Genomic DNA, 21,245 nt, shown 5'->3' on the forward strand with positions numbered 1-21,245 from the left:
ATATTCCCACCCTTTAGAAATGTTGGTCCAGTGATACATGATAAACAATGTGCATTATGAAATATAGGCATCCAGTAAAACAGCTGTGTTTAATTTTAAAAACTGTGAGAAACTGAGTTTAATCATACTTTTATTCAGTGTCCTACAAAATTAATGACACTGAAAATACGGAGACAAAAAAATAAATAAATAAACAAAATTTGTACCATTTTACAGTTTTAAAGCTTCAGTACAAATTTACCACTGTTGTTTCCATTCTCCATGAGTTTTTAATTGTTATAAAAATATTGATGATATCCGCAATATATCATAGAAAAGTATATTGTGACATCATTTATCACATTATTATGTCATACTGCACAGCCCTATATGACACACACACACACACACACACACACGTTAAGCTTTTGTCACAAAGGGGAAGGTCAGTATTTCAACATTTAGAGAGTAATCCTGCACTAAAGTAATGCCACACTTTGATTTCGTGTTGTAGCTCATGATCTTATTTGCATGTTGTTGTGGCTTCTGTAAACTGCAGGACTGATGTTATGGTTTAGATAGAAAAGGGGAGCTAAGATTAATTTATAGGTATAGAACAGATACTCATGCTTTTCTTCTGAGATACACTGACCAACCAAATTCTAAAACTCACCAACCCCATTCTAAAACTGTGTTCTGAGATGCTTTTCTGCTCACCGTGGTTGTAAAGAGTGGTTATTTGAGTTATTTGAGTGAATTATTTGAGTGGTTGTTTGAGCGTTCCTGTCACCTGAATTAATGAGCAGGTGTACAGGTGTTCCTAATAAATTGGTCAGTAAGTGGACTTTACAGTGCGTGGTCAGTGGTCTCAAAATTGGTTGTGGGTGTATGGGGTGGCCTGGGTGGGTGTTTAAAAAGTACAATGTTCATAAACAATATCTGTGATGAGGAGCTGCTTTGCATTCATTTTATATTTAAAGGGTCCCTGGCTGCAACATCTATTGCTTGAGGCATTTTTGTGCACTGTGTTTGGCTCGAGATTATTTTAGAGTTCTGAAATTATTTTTATAGATCTAGGTCTAGATTTGTATACAGTCAGATCCGTAAGTATTTGGACAGTGACACAATTTTTGTAATTTTGCTTCTGTACACCACCACAAGGGATTTGAAATGAAGCAATCAAGATGTGATTGAAGTGTAGACTTTCAGCTTGGGGTTTAACAAAAATACTGCATTAACCATTTAGGAATTACAGCCATTTTTTAATGGAGTCCCTCCATTTTCACAGGCTCAAAAGTAACTGGACAAACTAAAATAATCATAAATGTTAGGATTCTAAAATAATGCTGAAGACCTACCTCCACATGTTTGAGTGGCTCACCACCCATGAAGGATGGCATAAATGGGACTGGGCCCAAGCGCTTGCACCATTCCTCACTGGGGAGGCCCAGCTGGCCTACTACGCCCTTGCACCAGGGGCGACTGCTGATTATGACATCCTCAAAGAAGAAATCCTGGTGCAGTGTGGTCTCTCCTCCTCCAACACGGTGGCAGAGTTCCACAAGTGGACCTACAAGCCCAAAACCACCCCCAGAGCCCTGCTCTGCATCACGAAACACTAGCTGCAACCAGCTCACCACTACGAAAGTAGTTGAGAAGTCACCGTGGATTGGTTCCTGAGAACTCTGCCACCCAAAGAGTGCAAGAGATGATCAAAGCACTAGCGTGTACCCAGACGACAGCACCGAAGACACCGGTCCCCCACTGTGCTGCGCCGCGAGTCTACGACTGCCACGCTTCCAGAACGCCTCCCGACTCTGCACCACCATTCCCCATCACAACTCCACTAAATAAATAAATAAATACATGTTTGTTTGCACTAACCCTGCCTGTTCTGAGTCTGTGTTCTGCTTGCTGCAGCTGCGAGTTGCTATTACACACACACATACATATATTAATCCAAGAGCTTAATTACTCACCAAGAGTTTAAATAAGTTCCAGGAAAATATATTCTTATATGTATATATATATATAATGTACATTTGCAATGTCAGAGGCAATGGTGGCAAGAAAAGACTCTCTGAAATGACATGAGGAAGAAACCTTGAGAGGAACCAGACTGAGAGGAAACACCTCCTCACTGCTCATCCACAGCTGCATACTATAAAGTCAAAAAGTACTGAGTGTGTGTAAAACTGCTAAAGTTACTTGACATGAGCATGTATGCTACGACTTCCTATTGGGCTGCTGCTGTTGTCAAAATTAGCGTCCAGGGATGTAGGAAGTCAACACAAAGAATAAATTAATGAAAAAGAAATTAAAGATGTTTTTAGAATCGGGGAGGCTGTCTGTTACTAAAGGAATGAGATGTGTGGAGTAATGAATCAAACAGAAACCGAAAATGCTTATCAGAAAAACTTTAGTGAGGAATTATGTCCATCAAAACACTCGACGGCTTTTCATATTTACAGTGATGACAGAAACGTCAAAGAGTAAGGGAGATGATATTTACAAATTATATACATTAAAAAAAACCTCAACAATGTGAGACATGAGCGGAGCTGAAAGCAAAGAAATTAATAAAACAAAACACTTACTAACTCCAACCAATTCAACGCTAATCTAAACAAAGAAAAAGAAAACAAAACAAAACTTCGGCGTAAACGCCAACTAACTACTCTCACTAACAAAACATAAATACAAGCATTAGCTCCCGCTCCTATCCTAGTGTTTTTATACAAGCGATATTCTACATGTTGCTTTGTGTAGGTCACGTGACATACTAACCTCCTCTCAACACTATGAGTCAAGAGATAAATCCAACCATCAACTCTTAAAGAGAGAAAGGGAATCAGATCACAGCACAATCGGGCAAACAGCCAGAGTCAAACCAGAGGCGAGTAAATACAACATGTAGAGTAAAGGGAGCGATCAGAAATAACTCAAGATAAACTAACAAATCATAATTGCACCAGAAACTCGAAAAGGATGGACAGCGTGACAAACAAGCGAGAACTATCAGCAAAGGAGAAACACACTCTCCCGTCTTACGTCATTTCCGAGTCCTTATAGTAGACTGGGGGTGCCTGATTGGTTCAGAGATGGGTGTCGTCATCACGTTGACAGGGAAGATCGACCGGTCGGTTGTCCAATCACAGGATCTAAAAGTGGTAACAGTCAAAACAAGGCAGATAGAAAAAGACAAACCTCCCACAATATTACGGGACGTAACAGTGCACAGGGGCATTGTCATGCTGGAACAGGTTTGGGCCTCTTACTTCCAGTGAAGGGAAACTGTAATGCTACAATACACAAAGACATTCTATACAATTGTGTATTTCCCAAGTTTGGGGATGAACCACATATGGGTGTGATGGTGTGATTAGATAACTGCATAAATGTGCACTTGTACAGGTGTTCCTAATAAAGTGGACAGTGAGGGTAAAGTGATAATTAAAAAAATTAGGGTGGTCAAGGCTTGGCGTCGCAGAAAATTCATAATGTCCATTTGGGGTCGTTTGCCAAAAAAATGTTTGAACCCCTGAACTACAGCCTAAGAAGGAAGGTGCTAATGTCACGTGACTACCTAAAGCAAGAGTCGTGACTAAGGCCAGTTCTGAAACCTGAATTCAAATTCCAACTGCAAATAAATACAGCTTACAAAACTATATCAAAGTTATGAGTTTAACTTTTACAAATAAGAAGTAAATAATGAATTAATCGCAAAGCTTTTTTTCTGTGTCAGTAATCTCTCATAACGCCAGTTTACACTTCATTTCTTTCTTTCAGTTTATACAGATCTACGAAACTAAATATTTAGTCATATATAAAGTAATATTTATGTTTATCAGACTGTTCCTAACATTTGTAAAACGTATTGTATTACCTAGATTATGTGTGTAAGCACCAGATAGCAAAGAGAGGTGGATTCATGTGTATGTTCAGTTGTACAGGTCAGTATCAGTCATCAGTTAGTTTCCAATGTTGAAGCAACACTCACTGTTCGCTCGCTTTATCAGGACCAACACAAAGCAGCTATTCTGAGTTCTGCGCATGCGCGTCATTTGGATCGTAACGGCCAACTGCCGCTTCACGCTGAGGTAAAGTTAAGCGAAAATATATATTTTGTTCGCCGCTTTAATACAGTGGTTTCACTGTGTAATGTTAAATATCATGTTAGAGTTGTAATGGTTTATATTTTGAAGCTTTTATAACGCTTCATAATTGTGTAATTTATCGTCGTGTTTGTGCGCGTGAGCTAAAGCAGCAGCTAACTCTGAGGTAAACTTTACAACCGTTTTAGTTATTTAAACTGGCAACTTCAGCACGATAAACTTGACATTTATCACTTTCTAACTGTATTATTTGTTAGACTTTAAGGCAGTGAGGTGATTTCGAGTGGAAATGAGGCACAGAACTCTGTTAAAGCCTTCCTCAGAAGCTCCATGACGAGGCTGCAATGGTGTTTGGGTGTAGCAGCCTTTAGAACGGGGGGGTTTCATGTCCCGCTCACATTTACAGCAATAATCATTTCATTTTAACAACTTTATTCTGATTAATCGCAGTGTAGCCGTTCGCGTAACACGAAGGCTTTAAGACCCTGCAGAAGCCTCTGCCAGCTGGTTGCTTCCTCAGCGGACGGAACTAATGCGCAAGCTGCAATCCCATTGGCTAGCGCTCACCGGCTGCGCTTTGATTTCAGCAAATCAGTTCGGGCGAACGCGCACAACGTGATGAATATTTATGAGCCCAGCAGCCTATCAGGCGTTAGCGCGCCACTCTTTGCTCTCTAACAGATTCAGGGATAACTATTCTAACTAGCTGTTATCTAACGATAAACATTAACTAAAGCTGGCTACATAAAATACCACTAATGACTAGATTCATGAGAGGTCAGCTGATGCGTTAACACGTCACAGAAATGCAGTGATGTCATCAGCTTCCCAGCGAGTGTGTTTTGGGAAACAGTGAAATGACAGCAGCAGGAGCTTATGGCAGCGTCGCAGCTCTCTACTTCAGCGGCGCTGGCGTGACAGACACTGACCTGCTGACAGCAGGTGATCTACCTGAGGGAGGACCTGAGCCACACCAGAAGTCGTCTTTGACGATCGTAAGTTAATGTTCATCAATAGATGAAAATATTTTATAAAACTTTTAGTATGTTTTTAATCTCAGACCTCATTATTGTTAGTCTTTTTCTTTTCCACAGAAACACGGAGTGACCAATAATGTCTCAAGCACCATCACCCTCCAATAATTCTCTAAGTTCTGTTTACTGTGAAAAATATGCGTTTTCATTCGTGTTGGAATCGACCCGTACGACTGACTTTCATCTGTGGAGCACAGAATGTGTTATTAATAGGATCAGCTGTTATTTCTGTATAATTCTAGAGGTTACGTGTGTAAGACTTGACATTTTTATAAATGAGCCGCTGAAATACAGTTTCACTGTGTAACTGATGTCTTTTTCTTTTAGGGAGGAACTCCTCAGCAGAGCCACAGCACAGCACTGAATGCTAAAGGCTTTCCCATGTAGAACACTGATTACAATTTTACACCTTTGTAAGCTTTTGTATCTCAGCAGAGAGGATTTGTAAATGCGTGGATGAAACCTACATGGTGAGGAATAACACCATCAGAACAGATCTCAGTGGAAATAAGACAAACATGTTGCCTGTGCACTTACTGATGCACATGAATTAGCCTACTGTTGAAGCAAAATGACTTAAAATATTTTCACACGTTACAGGCGAAGTAATATATTTACTTTTTCTTCTTTAAAATGTTGCTATATTTATATTTTACATCATTTCTCTTTTATGAAAATTACATGTAATCCCAAAATGCCATGTTTTATTCAGAGCCTTTGTTGGAGTTTACAGGTATCATAGAGGTGCAGTTATGGGAACGCTCCTGCTACAAGATGAGATGCTCTGGAATCGGTTTCACTGTTTCTGAACTGTAGGATTTTTATTGCAGGTTTTCTGGGAGCCCCAGTTAAAGACATCGAGAACTTACAGATGTTGGCCTTAACGTGTCAGCGTGGATAGACGTCTATTCCAGTCCTGTCTACACCACACCAGACTTCTCTCTGCATTGTGTAGATGGCTGACTACCACCAAGTTCTCTTCAGGTGTATTGAAACATAACAAAGGGACCAACTGAATACTGCAAGAGCAAAGAACTTGCCTTACTTCAGAAATAAATGTTAACTGCAAAGGAAAATAATTTATCCACTATATTTCTCTGTGCTCTGTTTTCAAGGGTAACATTTATTTATAAAGTGTTTACTGTGTAAGGTATAGTTTAAAAATCCTGTGATCTACTGACACTAATGTTGTTCCACACCTGTATGTGTTTCTTTTGTGGAACACCATTCCTCACCTTTCATGTATTTTATAGAAGAAAGAGGCAGTGATAGTGAATGGTGACTGAGGCTCTTAACGTTCTGCCTTACATCTCCATATAAAAGTCAGACAGGTTTGGAACAAAATAAGAGTGTGTATATTATGACAAGTTTCATTTTGGGGTAAACTATCTCTTTTAATTTGTAACTTTGAGACTAGTGATATTAGCGTATAATTTATTTTTATTAATCTATTTGTGAATGCATGGGTGTGAAGGCATTTTTTTATATTTGGCTATTTAGTCTTAAGATTTATATACTACAAAAATTTATTCTAAAGATGTATTTGTAAAACAGTGAGTAACTATCTGGGTTTATACATATTTTCTGATCTAGTTACCGTAATAAAGTAAACAAAATAGTTGCAGTGTTGTTATGTAGCAATATCCATGCACGCAGAGGCGTATCTACAGAGCAGGCAAGGCCAGCAATTACCTGCTGCCCCACATTCTGAGAGGCCCCTGAGGGCTGATCTTTTAAATCATCAGAAATTTTCATCTTAAAATAATGTGCAGCAACATCTCAGCAATTCCCTTAAGGGGCGCTGTCTCGTTTGTGACTTGTTTATGCTTCTGCGCCACCCCTTCACACTCGAGTCGCACGAGCTTTAACTCCTGAAGATGAAGAGGACATACTGTACCTATCTGGCAGCCAGAAGCGCAAGAGAAAACAAGAAGAGGAGGAAAAGAGGAAACAGGACAGCGGTAAGTGATGGAGATAATGAGGAATGAATTAAGGATAAATAAAGGCAAACAAACCCACATCTTGTTGTCCAGTTTCAGTTTTAGTTCACCTTATTATTTGCAAGCTGCATTACTGGTGCTAGTTAGCTAGGGTTAGCATGTTTTGAGTAGAGTTAGCAGTTCTTAATGTGGGCTGAAATGCAATAGATGTTACCTGGAATGATGCGCAGGACACCGGCGGCGCTGCTTGGAAAGTATCAATGCTGTACTGTGTCTCTTGCTCCTGTGGATCAATACTGTACGTTAGTGAATATGTTAGTTAATATTAGTTAACATGACATTAAACCTAATTTACATGAAGACAGATCATCGTTCATTTAAAAATCCAGTTTAAAACCAACAACACACCGAGGTGCTACTAAAATCACAACTGCTTACCTGTTCTTCAGGTGACAATGGAGTAATGTCCTATTTCCCTTCTCTTTGTGTTTTCTTCAAACTTCAGAGCAAAGGAGACAAAACAAACATCTGCCGAACACGAACCTGCTGCTGAACCTGCAGTCAAAAGCAACCAGAACTTCAACCAGCAACAAAACCCCCACAATCCTAAACTACAGCGATATACGACGACGCAAAATAGAAAATAATTCGGCAACAAACCACCACAATCCTAAACTACAGCGAAATACGACGACGCAAAATAGAAAATAATTCGGCAACAAACCACCACAATCCTAAACTACAGCGATGCACGGCGACGCAAAATAGAAACTAATTCGGCAACAAACCCCCACAGTCCTAAACTACAGCGATACGCGACGACGCAAAATAGAAACTAATTCGGCAACAAACCCCCACAGTCCTAAACTACAGCGATACGCGACGACGCAAAATAGAAACTAATTCGGCAACAAACCCCCACAGTCCTAAACTACAGCGATACGCGACGACGCAAAATAGAAACTAATTCGGCAACAAACCCCCACAGTCCTAAACTACAGCGATACGCGACGACGCAAAATAGAAACTAATTCGGCAACAAACCCCCACAGTCCTAAACTACAGCGATACACGACGACGCAAAATAGAAAATAATTCAGCAACAAACCCCCACAGTCCTAAACTACAGCGATACGCGACGACGCAAAATAGAAAATAATTCGGCAACAAACCCCCACAATCCTAAACCTTTTGACTCCTTTCACCAAAATGACTCATTCAGGCCAGTAGGGGTCAGTGTTGTCTTTAATTTACCTGCTGCTGAGGTCTTTATTCTGGAGTTCAGTAGATAAACACGACTACACTGAGGAGAGACATGTAGCTACTGTAAATGGCAATAAAGCCAACTGTTAAAGTGTTATTTAAATACAGAGAGACATATAATTAAATTAAAAAAACATTATTATGAGTGATTACTGAAAAGTATTAAACATTCTGTATCACTTTATTAAAGAGTCTGGGCTGATGCTGAAACGTGTTCTTTTGCATTAGTGAATACAGAGACATATTTGATTAAATAAATAACAAATAATAAGCCATGAAGAAAGAGAATATTTATATGGAACAAGAAGTGATGAAGAAGTGATATTAATATCTGAAAGGAATAAACTGTAAGACTGGCAGCTGAAGTCACTGGAGTCTGAACCACAGATCTGTGAGAATGAAATGCGCATGCGTGAGTTTTTGACACTCTTTTGATACAAGAGTTCAGCATGAACAGTACAATATGCGATTTGAGGTTGAAATGAAAACAGTTGAAAATAGGCCAGTTTATGATTTTGATGCGCACACACATACACAGCCCTCCACATAAATCGCGTTTACACAATTTAAAGATTCAAATTGTGTTCAACTGAATTCACCCAAACTGTGATCAGTTAGTTCCAAAAGCCTTTATTATTACATTACCATTGTCAGGCAGTAGAGGACGCTCATGCACAGTGTCTTCAGTGTTTTCTTACCATTTTCCTGGAAGGCCCCCAACACTGCATGGTGGATGTCTACCGCATCTTAAACACCCATTTCAGGACTTGAAGCAATTTCCTAGTAATCTGACGAGTTGAATCAGGTCTGTTAGATTAGGGAATGTGGAGTGATGGATCCAACCACTTTCACTTTCAAACAGCATTCACAAGTGTGTTTAAGCACATTATCAAGATCACACACAGATATCATCTGACAAATGTTTGCAAACCTACATGTGCTGAATCATGTTGTGCTTAATCTGTATTTATTTACACATGACAATTTTACAGTACAGTCATAAATTTACCAAATACTACCCCGTCTCTGAAAGGAACAGTGGGGACCAAACATTGCATAATGTCCATCTGTACAATATGCTATAAGGGCTCTGAATAGTGGCCAAACTGTTATGTCACACGAATGGAGTGACAAAACACTCCTGTACTCAGCTCACTGGAAAAAACAATAGGCAGTCAGGTAAGACTGTATACAAATATGCAATGGTAAATAACGAAAAATCTTTCAGAAGCATTGTTGGGCCATAATCTACTATTTCAATTATACAATGGGCAAAGAGTTTTATTAAAATAGGAACAACAATAGAAAAAAAAAACAACACAGTTGGAGTACAATGGAGTGAGAGGGGAGAACTGCAGTTTGGAGCCTGAATGTGATGGTGAAATAGCTCCAGCTTCACGCACACAGTATTTCTGCAAGAGCTGGCAACAAAACACTTCATTAGAAATAATGTCATTGACCTCCTGGGGGGAATAAAAAAAAAGGACACCCAGAGCTCCCCATCAAAAGCAATAACATTGCTGAAAACTCCAATATACAAAACAGTGGTAGTCAGAGATGGAGTCAGGGACGTCAGTCATGGAATGTGTCTTAAATTAAGAGAGCCTTGGTGAGCAGCTGCAGCACTATCCAATGGAGATAAATAATCAGCTGCATACTGGAAACGTTTAAATGCTGGTTTCACTTGGCTGCTATTTAGATATTAAAAGTAAAGGCTGAGATTTCCTTGAGTCGCCAATGTTTTTCAGCAGGAGTGCTGTTGTGTGTGTCTCCATGGTTTAAGCATGCTGGTGGAGGAATAGTCTGAAATGTTGATGGCAGACGCGTTGACGTGTCTGGAGCAGTCAAATGGGGTATCTATGTATAGATATCTATGGGAATAACTAGTAGCCAATTAGCTTGACTTGTAACCCATTTTGCTGTGGACATTCTGCTAAGAGAGGCAGGTTGTTCTACCTTTTCAGGCATCTTGCTTCTCCCTTGTGCGCACACACTCACGAATAGCCTTTGTTGGACTGCTGTACGGAGACGTCACTGCGTATGTGGTGCGGTTCCTTTCACTTCATACCAGCCCCATTCAACTGCACACCACTGCTGAATGTATATAGGGGAAACACTGCTTTGTGCCATTCACCTGCCACCCTCTAACACTGATACTTGGACCTTCCAAACCAGCCAAATGTGTTGAGGAAATCCTTAACAGATGAACACCAGCAAAAATAATGGTACATCAAAAAAAAAAAAAAAAATCAGTAAACAATAGGGCTGCAATGGTACGTGTATCCGTACCAAACTGAATGGATACAGGTACACACAAGGACACGAATGACTACATGTATGGGCATGCGAGAAACCATAAACAAACAAGCGCTCCTCACATGACAGGTGAAAGGCTACTGACCTGTGTTAGTTTGTGGTGTACACTGGCAGGACTTTGCTGAAGGGAATCCTGACCAACCAGTTATATGATCCTTTCATGGCATTCAGTGTTGCTGAGGTGAAGCACTTTTCCAATATGCATGTCACTAGAAAGGAAGATGGGGAAACAGGTAAGATGTTTACAATCTCATACATTATATATCTCATACTTGACACGGCCAGTGTAATATCTTTAGGTAAGACAAATAAAACAAGACTACTACAATTATATAACAGGGCAAACATGAGTCTTTCGGACCCTTTGCACTTCCACAATCATAATTTCTTTTTTTTAATGTCATGGATGACTAAAAAGTAATAGAACACACAAAATTTCAGCAATAAGTTGACCCAATGTTTTTTTCAACTGCACACCAAAAACTAATACTGAATCAACAGCTTTATTCAACAACAAACAATATACACACATCTAATAAACATAATAAACATATGGATGCCCCAAGTACCTGGCAAAAAAAAAACAAAAAAACAAAACTAGTCAAAACTGCTAGTGAAGTTTCTAATACAGTTGCTGAGGAAGTGACTGATAAAGTGATAATTTTTCTCTCTTCTGACTGTTGTAATCCATCCCTCTATATTTTCTCCCTCTGTCAGAAAGTTGTGGAAACACCATAGTGGTTTTTTCTTTTCTTTTTTCTATTTTCGGTTACTCAATAACAACAGCCGACTGGATCGGTTACTCAATGACAACAGCCGACTGGATCGGTTACCCAGTGACAACAGCCGACTGGATCGGTTACCCAGTGACAACAGCCGACTGGATCGGTTACCCAGTGACAACAGCCGACTGGATCGGTTACCCAGTGACAACAGCCGACTGGATCGGTTACTCAATGACAACAGCCGACTGGATCGGTTACCCAGTGACAACAGCCGACTGGATCGGTTACTCAGTGACAACAGCCGACTGGATCGGTTACTCAGTGACAACAGCCGACTGGATCGGTTACTCAATGACAACAGCCGACTGGATCGGTTACTCAGTGACAACAGCCGACTGGATCGGTTACCCAGTGACAACAGCCGACTGGATCGGTTACTCAGTGACAACAGCCGACTGGATCGGTTACCCAGTGACAACAGCCGACTGGATCGGTTACCCAGTGACAACAGCCGACTGGATCGGTTACTCAGTGACAACAGCCGACTGGATCGGTTACTCAATGACAACAGCCGACTGGATCGGTTACTCAATGACAACAGCCGACTGGATCGGTTACCCAGTGACAACAGCCGACTGGATCGGTTACTCAGTGACAACAGCCGACTGGATCGGTTACCCAGTGACAACAGCCGACTGGATCGGTTACCCAGTGACAAAAGCCGACTGGATCGGTTACCCAGTGACAACAGCCGACTGGATCGGTTACCCAGTGACAACAGCCGACTGGATCGGTTACCCAGTGACAACAGCCGACTGGATCGGTTACCCAGTGACAACAGCCGACTGGATCGGTTACCCAGTGACAACAGCCGACTGGATCGGTTACCCAGTGACAACAGCCGACTGGATCGGTTACCCAGTGACAACAGCCGACTGGATCGGTTACCCAGTGACAACAGTCGACTGGATCGGTTACTCAGTGACAACAGCCGACTGGATCGGTTACCCAGTGACAACAGCCGACTGGATCGGTTACCCAGTGACAACAGCTGACTGGAACTCTATTGTGTATTTTTTGACAATAGTTTGTTTTTAGTATTTAGTGTGTAGTTCGATTAGCAGTTCAGTAATTAACTTTAATTTGTCAATATTTGTGATGATTAGGGTTGTATTCGTGGAAAAATCTAAGTTACGTTGGGTGATGTTTAATTTTCCATTATCTAAATCATACTTGAAATTCTGTAAATGTTTGACGTGCCATTTCCTACAACTGGTACTGGCTGCCATAGTAACAGGGGTGGCGCAACTAGTGTTCTACTTTTGACAACAAATCAGTTTTCTTGCCACTAAAAGTAAACATTGTGGAGGGAGAGCATTTGTATACAAAATCCACCCGTGTATATATGCACCATAGTGCACCAGATGAAGGAGAAGCAGTGTGTGCTCTTTGCCGTTGCAGCCATCCATTGCACTAGATGCGCATGTCGCATGGTGGGCTGGAGTCTTTTTCCCTTCTTTTGGTTTATTGGCGAATCGCACACTAAATGCATATTGCCACCTGTCAGCAAAGTGAACGAATCTTTATTCAAGTCTTTATTCGTTCATTTCATTCATTTGAATACAATTCAATTAATAAAGTAAAATTTTCAATAGACAACGTCTACTTACGCAAACTCATATATTTCGAATAAGGAAAATGTTAATCTAGCCAAGGACAAATTCTGAGAAACAGAAATGATGAGTTCACCACTCAGCTGGGTTTCTGGTCCGAGTCGTCCATTGTTTTGTCACGTGACAGCCGCGTGCTCTATGTACAGGAATGATGAGTTGACCACGCCCCCGCTTCCACATACACGTTATAAAACACACTGAAAATAGAGTAGTGGTTTATGTTATCTGTACAATAGCATCATGAGACATCTCCATGTCTGGTGCTAACAGATGAAATGTGTCAACATCTCTACCCTCACAAACACATACATTTAAGTAGGACTAGGACCAGGAACCAATGGTTCTTATTATTAACTTTGTTATATACTAGTAAAATAAAAACCTTACTAAATGAGAAACCGCTAATAGCTATAATTTTAAATAATACCAATCTTATTACTTTGAATACAGTACAATAATAACATATGAACATTCTAGGGGTAATGATACCAATTGCCTTTTAATAATAATAATAATAATAATAATAATAATAATAAAAAAAAAAGTCATCAACTTATCAGGAGAGGGTCCATGACCTTTTTATATGTTCAACAAGAATGTGTCTACATACCTTTGGCTATATAGTCTATTATCTTTATAATTAATATTGCAAAATATTTGCAAACAACATTTTTTATGAAATCCAATATTAAAATGGATTCATGATCCAGGAGGGAACGCTACACAAGGCAGTGGAAATGTGACCTTCTTAGAGGAGCTGGAAGCTCATCACACTGCTGAGGAACCAGGACTGAAGCAGATCCCAGAGAAGGACAGATGATATTCCAGAGTTGGAGTGCAGGTGTGGAGATCTAAACCAGGCTTCTTACATGATGTGGTGCTCAGTGAAATCTTCTCCAAAGGTAATATATGACAGGAGAAGCCTATAGAATTATCTGATGAGGATATGTAACAGATAAAGGGATTAAAAAAAAAAGACTTGCAGTAGTCAGGTCTAGAACTGACAAACAGTATGAGGGAGGATTCCAGCAGATTCTGTAGTCAGGTCATATTCTTTTGGTGTTGTGAAGAACAAAGGGATGGAGAAATCATTTATTCCCGTCTTCCTATCTGAGTTTAGCTCTCTCCTTGCTCCAGAATCATGCTGCATGAAGTTATAAATCTCTTCTCTCTGTTACTCCATTCTTATGTTTGAGCTTCGTTCTCTTCCTGCTCCAACATCATTCGGTTCTCTCGTAGGTTAGTCGTTGCTGAGGTACCATTCCAGATCTGATGTCTTCCTGCTCCACTGCTGCTCCTCTGTACAAGTTAATATGGCTGAAACGTATAAAAAATCATTGAAGTGCACATTATTAAATACTAATCACCAACTTCAAAACCTACACTCAATAAATTCATCACATCTCCTGAAAGGCTGAGGAATAAAATTAAGATGAATTCAGTTGAAAGTCTTTATTTATAAAGAGACTGTAGAGGATTTGCTTCTCAGAGTGAGACTGGAGGAATTCAGTTTTAAAGAGTCAGAGCATCGTATGTAATGCTGAGTGTTCAGATAAATATTTAAAACTATTAATAATCTGATGTTTAAACAGTTAACTGTTCTCTCTCAGTGATCATGTGAGATTACTGAATTAAACGTGGAACTATTCTGACAGTAAAAGTGTAATTTATAGGTGATAATTCTATTTATTTTGTGGAAGTGTGCATGCAGTGACTGAGTGGCGTCTAATCAGGGTGATGTGGATTTTATTCTGGTTACAGCACGCAGTCATGTGATCTCTGATGTCATGGAGCTGCATGTCACTGGTACTTACTTCATCTCTTTGGTAGAACTGAAGTCGTTTCCTCTGGTACAGGATCATCACAGGCAGCGCAACAACAAGCAGCAGCAGCAGCGGTGGCAGCAGCAGCACTGTCGAGAAACTCACTCTACCTGTCTCTACACACACACACACACACACTCACTGTTAGCTTTACTGACTTTATCCTACACAGTATATATTATACTATTAGCACTGTTACACACTGCAAGTTTCAGAGCGAACATATGGAATTATATTTATATTTACAGGTTTCTATAATCACTGACATTTATATGGATTTATATTTATAAGTTATTGTTTGATATTTAAAACATTTTCTGAGTTTTAACTAGTAGCTAAATGGTCATGTGATCTTATATTAAATTAAAGCCATCATCAGATGCCAAAATCAGACTGTTTGCCGTTATCACACTGTCGCAAACATAAAACTGTACTCAGTGTTTCCCAAAATTCAGTTTATTCTGCTAAATGTTGAAGTTTCCACACTGACACCAATCACACTGAATAAGTACCTCTCACTGATACTGTCACTGATACTGTGTAAGTATGAAAATATTCATTAGTCTCCGTGTCTCGGACGATGTAAACTCCCCCGGCAGTCGAATTTACTCCTCTCAGTGTAAGAACTGTGTTAGTGAGTGATGTTCTCGGTGTGTATTCAGCTGTACAGCTTAGTGATCTTCTATCCACAATGCAGATCTGTTCACCATGTGGATCTGCTGAATCTCCACCCTTATAGATCACCTCCACTCGCTCTGATACGTGCAAATCCAGCTGCAGATCTTCACCAGCGTTTATCTGAACTGATGATATCATGGCTGAGGAGAAAAAACACTCCACATCTTAACTGGGTGTAAATGTGATATAACACATTAAACCTAAATCAGTAAGAGTGTATAAGCTATAGAGCAGGCACTTACTCTCGATGCTGAGACGCAGGTCATTAATGTCTGTGCCATCACACTCACACGTGTATAAACCCCTCATACTGTAATCAGCTGCAGTGATGGTGAGGGTGAGATCTCCCTTCAGGTACTGATCATGGAACATTTTAAATCCCTCTTCTGACCAGCAGGATGTCTGATTACACCGAGCCACTACAACATCTCCATTACTGAGCAGAGTCCATTTGGCCTCACGAGAACAGTTCCATTCACAGGGCAGAGCAGCAGACTGATTAAACTTCACCTGTACAGTAGGGACAGCTGATACAGGTACTGAAAGAGAGAAGCAGGTAAACAGAATAAAATATAAACCTATACATGCACATATGATTAAATTTATTCACATATTTATTTCTCTATACATGTGAAATATATCAAAGTACACCACAGAATGTTTGAATCAAATCCAATTGGTCAGAAGGTGTGCATTATTTCTGTAGAACAGTACGACTAAGACAGTAGTTCCAGCTGTAACTTGAACGATAGGATTATATTAATGCGCTCATTCTAATATTTAATAGTAACTGCTCGTACACAGGGATGACGGATGTGCCACACAATCTAAGATCAATAATAAACAGCTGTAAAATGTGGTGTTAAAGTAAAATGCATAATAGTTGATATGTTGACATTTTCTGTTAGGAGATATTTGTTGGAATATTTATGGAAGGAGTCTCCTGTGTCAGTGTTTTCTAACGGTCATGTTGCTTCGCAGAGTTTCCCAGGACAGGAAAATCTTTGGGACAGAGGAGTTTATACTTTCTGGTTTCTCTGTAAAATGACTGGGTATGATTAAGAAAGAGAGAGAGGACTCACGCCACATGTAGCAAGGCATAAAGTCCGACAATGATTACAAAGCTAACACCTATCAAGAACCAGAATGACTCTGTGCTGAGTTCCCACAAAGGAAGATGGGCCTTAAGCCACAACCATCAACCCAAACAAAGGTGATGGACCAGATGAAGGTGGAGAGCTGACAGAAGTCTTTACCAACCTCTTCAACATCTCCATAGCACAGGTCACTGCCCCACCTGCCTCAAGTCAGTGACCCTCATTCTGGTTCCAAAGCTAACACCTGTCAAGAACCAGAATGACTCTGTTCCCCCATGTAATCATGAAGTGCTTTGAGTGACTTGTCCTAGCACACAAACAGCCACAACCCCTTTCCCCTGGACCAACACCAGTTGGCCTACAGGGCAAGCAGATCCACTGACGACGTTATTCCACTTGCCTTTGCTGGCCTGTAACACCTTGAACAGCGTGACACTTTCAATACATGACCAAAAATATGTGGACACCTGACCATCACACCTTCCCCAAACCATGTCACCAAGTTGTCTGCTGCAGGCCTTCCTCTTTTTTATTCAGCATACAACTGTTTAGCATGCCTTTGTAAGCTGTAGCATTAAGTCAAGTCACCTTTATTTATATAGCACATTTAAATGACAAAGAGGGTCTGCCAAAGTGCTGTACATCATTTTGACAAAATATAAAAAATGAAAAAAAGACAAATTAAATGAGATTTAAAAAAAAAGTCAAATAAAAGAAATATAGCTCCAAGAAGCAATTACGGGGTCAAGCACAGCAGAGGCAAAGTAAGGAGCTAAGCAAGCATCGGAGCATGGTCATGATTTTACACATTAAGTTTCAGTGCAATAGGCAGTAGAGTTGCCAAGATGTTGCATAAAACACTATATGGCGCTTATGTCAACTATGGCATTGTGTTATATGGAAATAGTTCGAGATATCAAAAAGGTTTTTTGCCAGCATGCTCTGATGATGATCTATGTGAAATTTGGTGAAGATTGGATAAATGGTCTGAGAGGACTCCAAAAAATTAGGTTTTTGACATGACTCAAAATGGCAGACAGACAAAATGGCCTACTGTGGAAAAATGTATATCACTGGTTTCTGTAGGACTTAAGCAAACAAAAGAGGTGAGATTTATGGCCACTGGATGAAATTCAGAGAAGCTATGAGCATGTATGTTTACAATGGCACATATAAACTTTCATCACAATACATCAAAGAGCTGCACAGATACAGCCTCAGATCCTTGTGTTTAAATACCTCAGCACCTTTGGGTTGAACTGGAACACCGACTGAACCCCAGACCTCCTTGACATCCCAACATCAGCGCCTGACCTCACTAATGCTCTTGTAGCTGAATGAACACAAATCCCCACAGCCACGCTCCAACATCTAGTGGAAAGCTTTCCAGAAGAGTGGAGCTCATTATAACAGCAAACACAGGGGGGAATAAATCTGGAATGAGATGTTTCACAAGCACATATGGGTCTGATGGTCAGGGGTGCACATACTTTTGGCCATATAGTGTCAGAATGCTATTTATCAGTTTTAGCTATGCCTTCAACCCAATCACCCCTAGCAAGCTAGCCTCCAAAATACATACTCTTGTCTTCAGTGCACACCTGTGCAACTGGATTCTGGACTTTTTAACCAGCGGACCACAAACAGAGAGTCTGAGAAAGCTTTTAAATGCATGTACTGACTTGCTCCAAATTATTTCTCAGTGTACTTGTACAGTTATTCCGCTTAAACCACAGCGATTTGCCAAAGATTACACTGTTTAATTTATTAATGAATGACACGTCACACATTTTAATGCTTTATAGTTAGATGTAATGTTGCTGATTAGCTGTTATAGCTGTGATAAACAGTCGTTCCCTCACCAGCCTCTCCTTTATGCTTTCTCTCGCTCCCTCACTCTCAAAACACACCACATCAACAATTATGCACGTTTTACTTTGTTAAACAACACACTTTTAAATCTGCTTATTATTAGTCTCACATTATGTGGAGCATCTGCTGCACAAGTCTATGTGTATGAGCTGTTACTATAGAAACGATAATGTGTTAGAATGAGTGCATTTACTGAGAAAGAACAGGACCTGTCGTTCATGTTACAGCTGGACCTACTGTCCAAGCCTTGCTGTTCTACAGAAATAATGCTGACCAATCAGATACGAGAATGAACCGGGCTGTGGTGTAACAGTGAAGTATCATTCTGTGCAGTACTTTATACTACACCTACATTTACAGACTATTATTTATTTTGGTCATCTTTCCACATTTCCACTGTAAATACTGCTACAACAACTACACTATACTTGTACAGTGACAGTAAACGGTATCTCATCTAGTTTTATAAAATAAAAGAGCAAAACTACTGCATTAAGAATTTTTACCTTCTGACTATCTGACATCTCAAATTAATACTTACAATTACAATCGATTCTAACTAACACATTTTCAGAGATTGGAAAGATTTGAAGAGGAAGTAGACACACTCAGTGTGAGCAGTAAGAGTGAAATCACACTCACCTGTGATGGATGCGAAGGTGAGCAAGAGCAGCACATGGCTTAGGCATGACAACATCATCAGCACTGCACAAGTGAGAACAGGTGAGGAATTAACCAGGTACCTAAAAACAATAACTTCAGTGGGTAAGCTTAAGAACAATGGAGAGTAGAGACAGGACCCCAACTCTCTCTCTCACACACACACACACACACACACAGGTGTGGCATTAACCAGGTACTTAAACATCAGTGGAAAGGGCTAAGAGCAAAGGAAGACATGAACAGGAGAGATGGAACCCTGACTTATACACAGCTTATACACACACACCTCACACTCGTAGCTGTGCAGCTATGAGATGTTCTCACTCTGTGGTGCTACAGCACTTCATTTAGACTAAACACATTTTATGGAAACAATGGAAAATGCTACAACAGAAAGTATGGGAACTCTTTACATTACACTCTGCTGCTGGTCTCATGACATAATTTGTAATATTTCGTTTTTTAATCATTCATTTGTGGGAATGTGAGAAACAGTGAAAGCAGGATGTACTGAGTTGGAGAATAGTTGAGGTATTGTTTTGGTGTAGCTCTATACATGCTACACTACAGGACAGAATGATAATCTATCTTTAGGTGTTAATAAATACACCTGTACCTGCATGGGGAGATGGGAGGTGTGTTTTCCTGTTTCTGAGTGGTTCCGAAAAGAGAAAGTGAACTTTTCTGTAAATCAACACTGACATCGATGCAAAACAACATTAAACCTAATTTACATGAAGACAGATCCTCATTCATTTAAAAATCCAGTTTAAAACCAACAACACACCGAGGTGCTACTAAAATCACAACTGCTTACCTGTTTTTCAGGTAACGATGGAGTAATGTCCTATTTCCCTTCTCTTTGTGTTTTCTTCAAACTTCAGAGCAAAGGAGACAAAACAAACATCTGCTGAACACGAACCTGCTGCTGAACCTGCAGTCAAAAGCAACCAGAACTTCAACCAGCAACAAACCCCCACAATCCTAAACTACAGCGATACACGACGACGCAAAATAGAAAATAATTCAGCAACAAACCCCCACAGTCCTAAACTACAGCGATACACGACGATGCAAAATAGAAAATAATTCAGCAACAAACCCCCACAATCCTAAACTACAGCGATACACAACGACGCAAAATAGAAAATAATTCAGCAACAAACCCCCACAATCCTAAACCTCCGAATCTTTTGATTCTTTTCACCAAAATGACTCGTTCAGATTCATTCAGAGACCCTTTCCGTAAGTTACATCATTGCACCAGTAGGTGGCGCCAGTGAGAGCCTTTTCAGATATTATGAGTAAGTCATTGTTTCATTCACTCAATACATTCATTTAAAAACGCCAAGTCTTCAAGAGACAAGTTTTAGTATTATGATTTATTAAAGATGGCATGTCGAATCCACAAAGAGAAGGTCTGATGAATTTATTTTCAGAAAGATATTTCAGTCAGTACAGGCTAGTTTTGAGAGAGTGACATGAGCTTGCAGGGTTCACAAACCTGAACACTTCTGAAGAAAGTCAGAGCAGAAACAACGATGCAAAACAAAAAATAATAATTCAGCAGAACAGTAAATAATCCAAACATGTTGTATGAAGTTATAAATCTCTTCTCTCTGTTACTCCATTCTTAGGTTTGAGCTTCAGGTTCTCCCCCTGCTCCAACATCATTCGGTTCTCCTCTTGCTCCAACATCATTTGGTTCTCTCGTAGGTTAGTCATTTCTGAGGTACCATTCTAGCTCTGAGCTCTTCCTGCTCCACTGCTGCTCCTCTGTACGAGTTAATAGAGATGAAACGTATAAAATATCATTAAAGTGCACATTATTAAATACTAATCACCAACTTCAAAACCTACACTCAATAAATTCATCACATCTCTTGAAAGGCTGAGGAATAAAATTAAGATGAATTCAGTTGAAAGTCTTTATTTATAAAGAGACTGTTGAGGATTTGCTTCTCAGAGTGAGACTGGAGGAATTCAGTTTTAAAGAGTCAGAGCATCGTATGTAATGCTGAGTGTTCAGAAAATATTTAAAACTATTAATAATCTGATGTTTAAACA

The 21,245-nt window shown here is 39.9% G+C and overlaps 1 protein-coding gene and 2 long non-coding RNA genes across 11 annotated transcripts in view; all 3 read right to left on the reverse strand.

Annotated features, from left to right (window-relative positions):
• LOC117597014 (uncharacterized) overlaps positions 1-21,245 on the reverse strand; it is an 82,128-nt gene that overhangs the window by 17,168 nt on the left and 43,715 nt on the right. The gene's annotated exons all lie outside the window — the stretch shown is intronic.
• LOC117597017 (uncharacterized) lies at positions 2,037-15,680 on the reverse strand. 4 transcript variants are annotated; one of them, XR_008301614.1, is made up of 7 exons: positions 15,381-15,680; positions 14,860-14,984; positions 13,122-14,362; positions 9,030-10,856; positions 7,507-7,623; positions 7,283-7,351; positions 2,037-3,140 (listed from the first exon to the last, which is right to left on the reverse strand). It is a non-coding gene; the product is annotated as an uncharacterized LOC117597017 (long non-coding RNA). The 4 variants fall into 4 exon arrangements; XR_008301615.1 differs by lacking the exons at positions 2,037-3,140; positions 7,283-7,351; positions 7,507-7,623 and having other exon boundaries at positions 8,946-10,526; positions 10,733-10,856; XR_008301616.1 differs by lacking the exons at positions 2,037-3,140; positions 7,283-7,351; positions 7,507-7,623 and having other exon boundaries at positions 8,946-10,856; positions 13,122-13,980.
• Positions 15,801-20,132, reverse strand: LOC117597025 (uncharacterized). The gene is made up of 3 exons (XR_008301621.1): positions 19,996-20,132; positions 19,158-19,220; positions 15,801-16,085 (listed from the first exon to the last, which is right to left on the reverse strand). It is a non-coding gene; the product is annotated as an uncharacterized LOC117597025 (long non-coding RNA).

The sequence above is a fragment of the Pangasianodon hypophthalmus genome, chromosome 4 (genome assembly GCF_027358585.1).
Source record: "Pangasianodon hypophthalmus isolate fPanHyp1 chromosome 4, fPanHyp1.pri, whole genome shotgun sequence".
Taxonomy (NCBI): Eukaryota; Metazoa; Chordata; class Actinopteri; order Siluriformes; family Pangasiidae; genus Pangasianodon; species Pangasianodon hypophthalmus.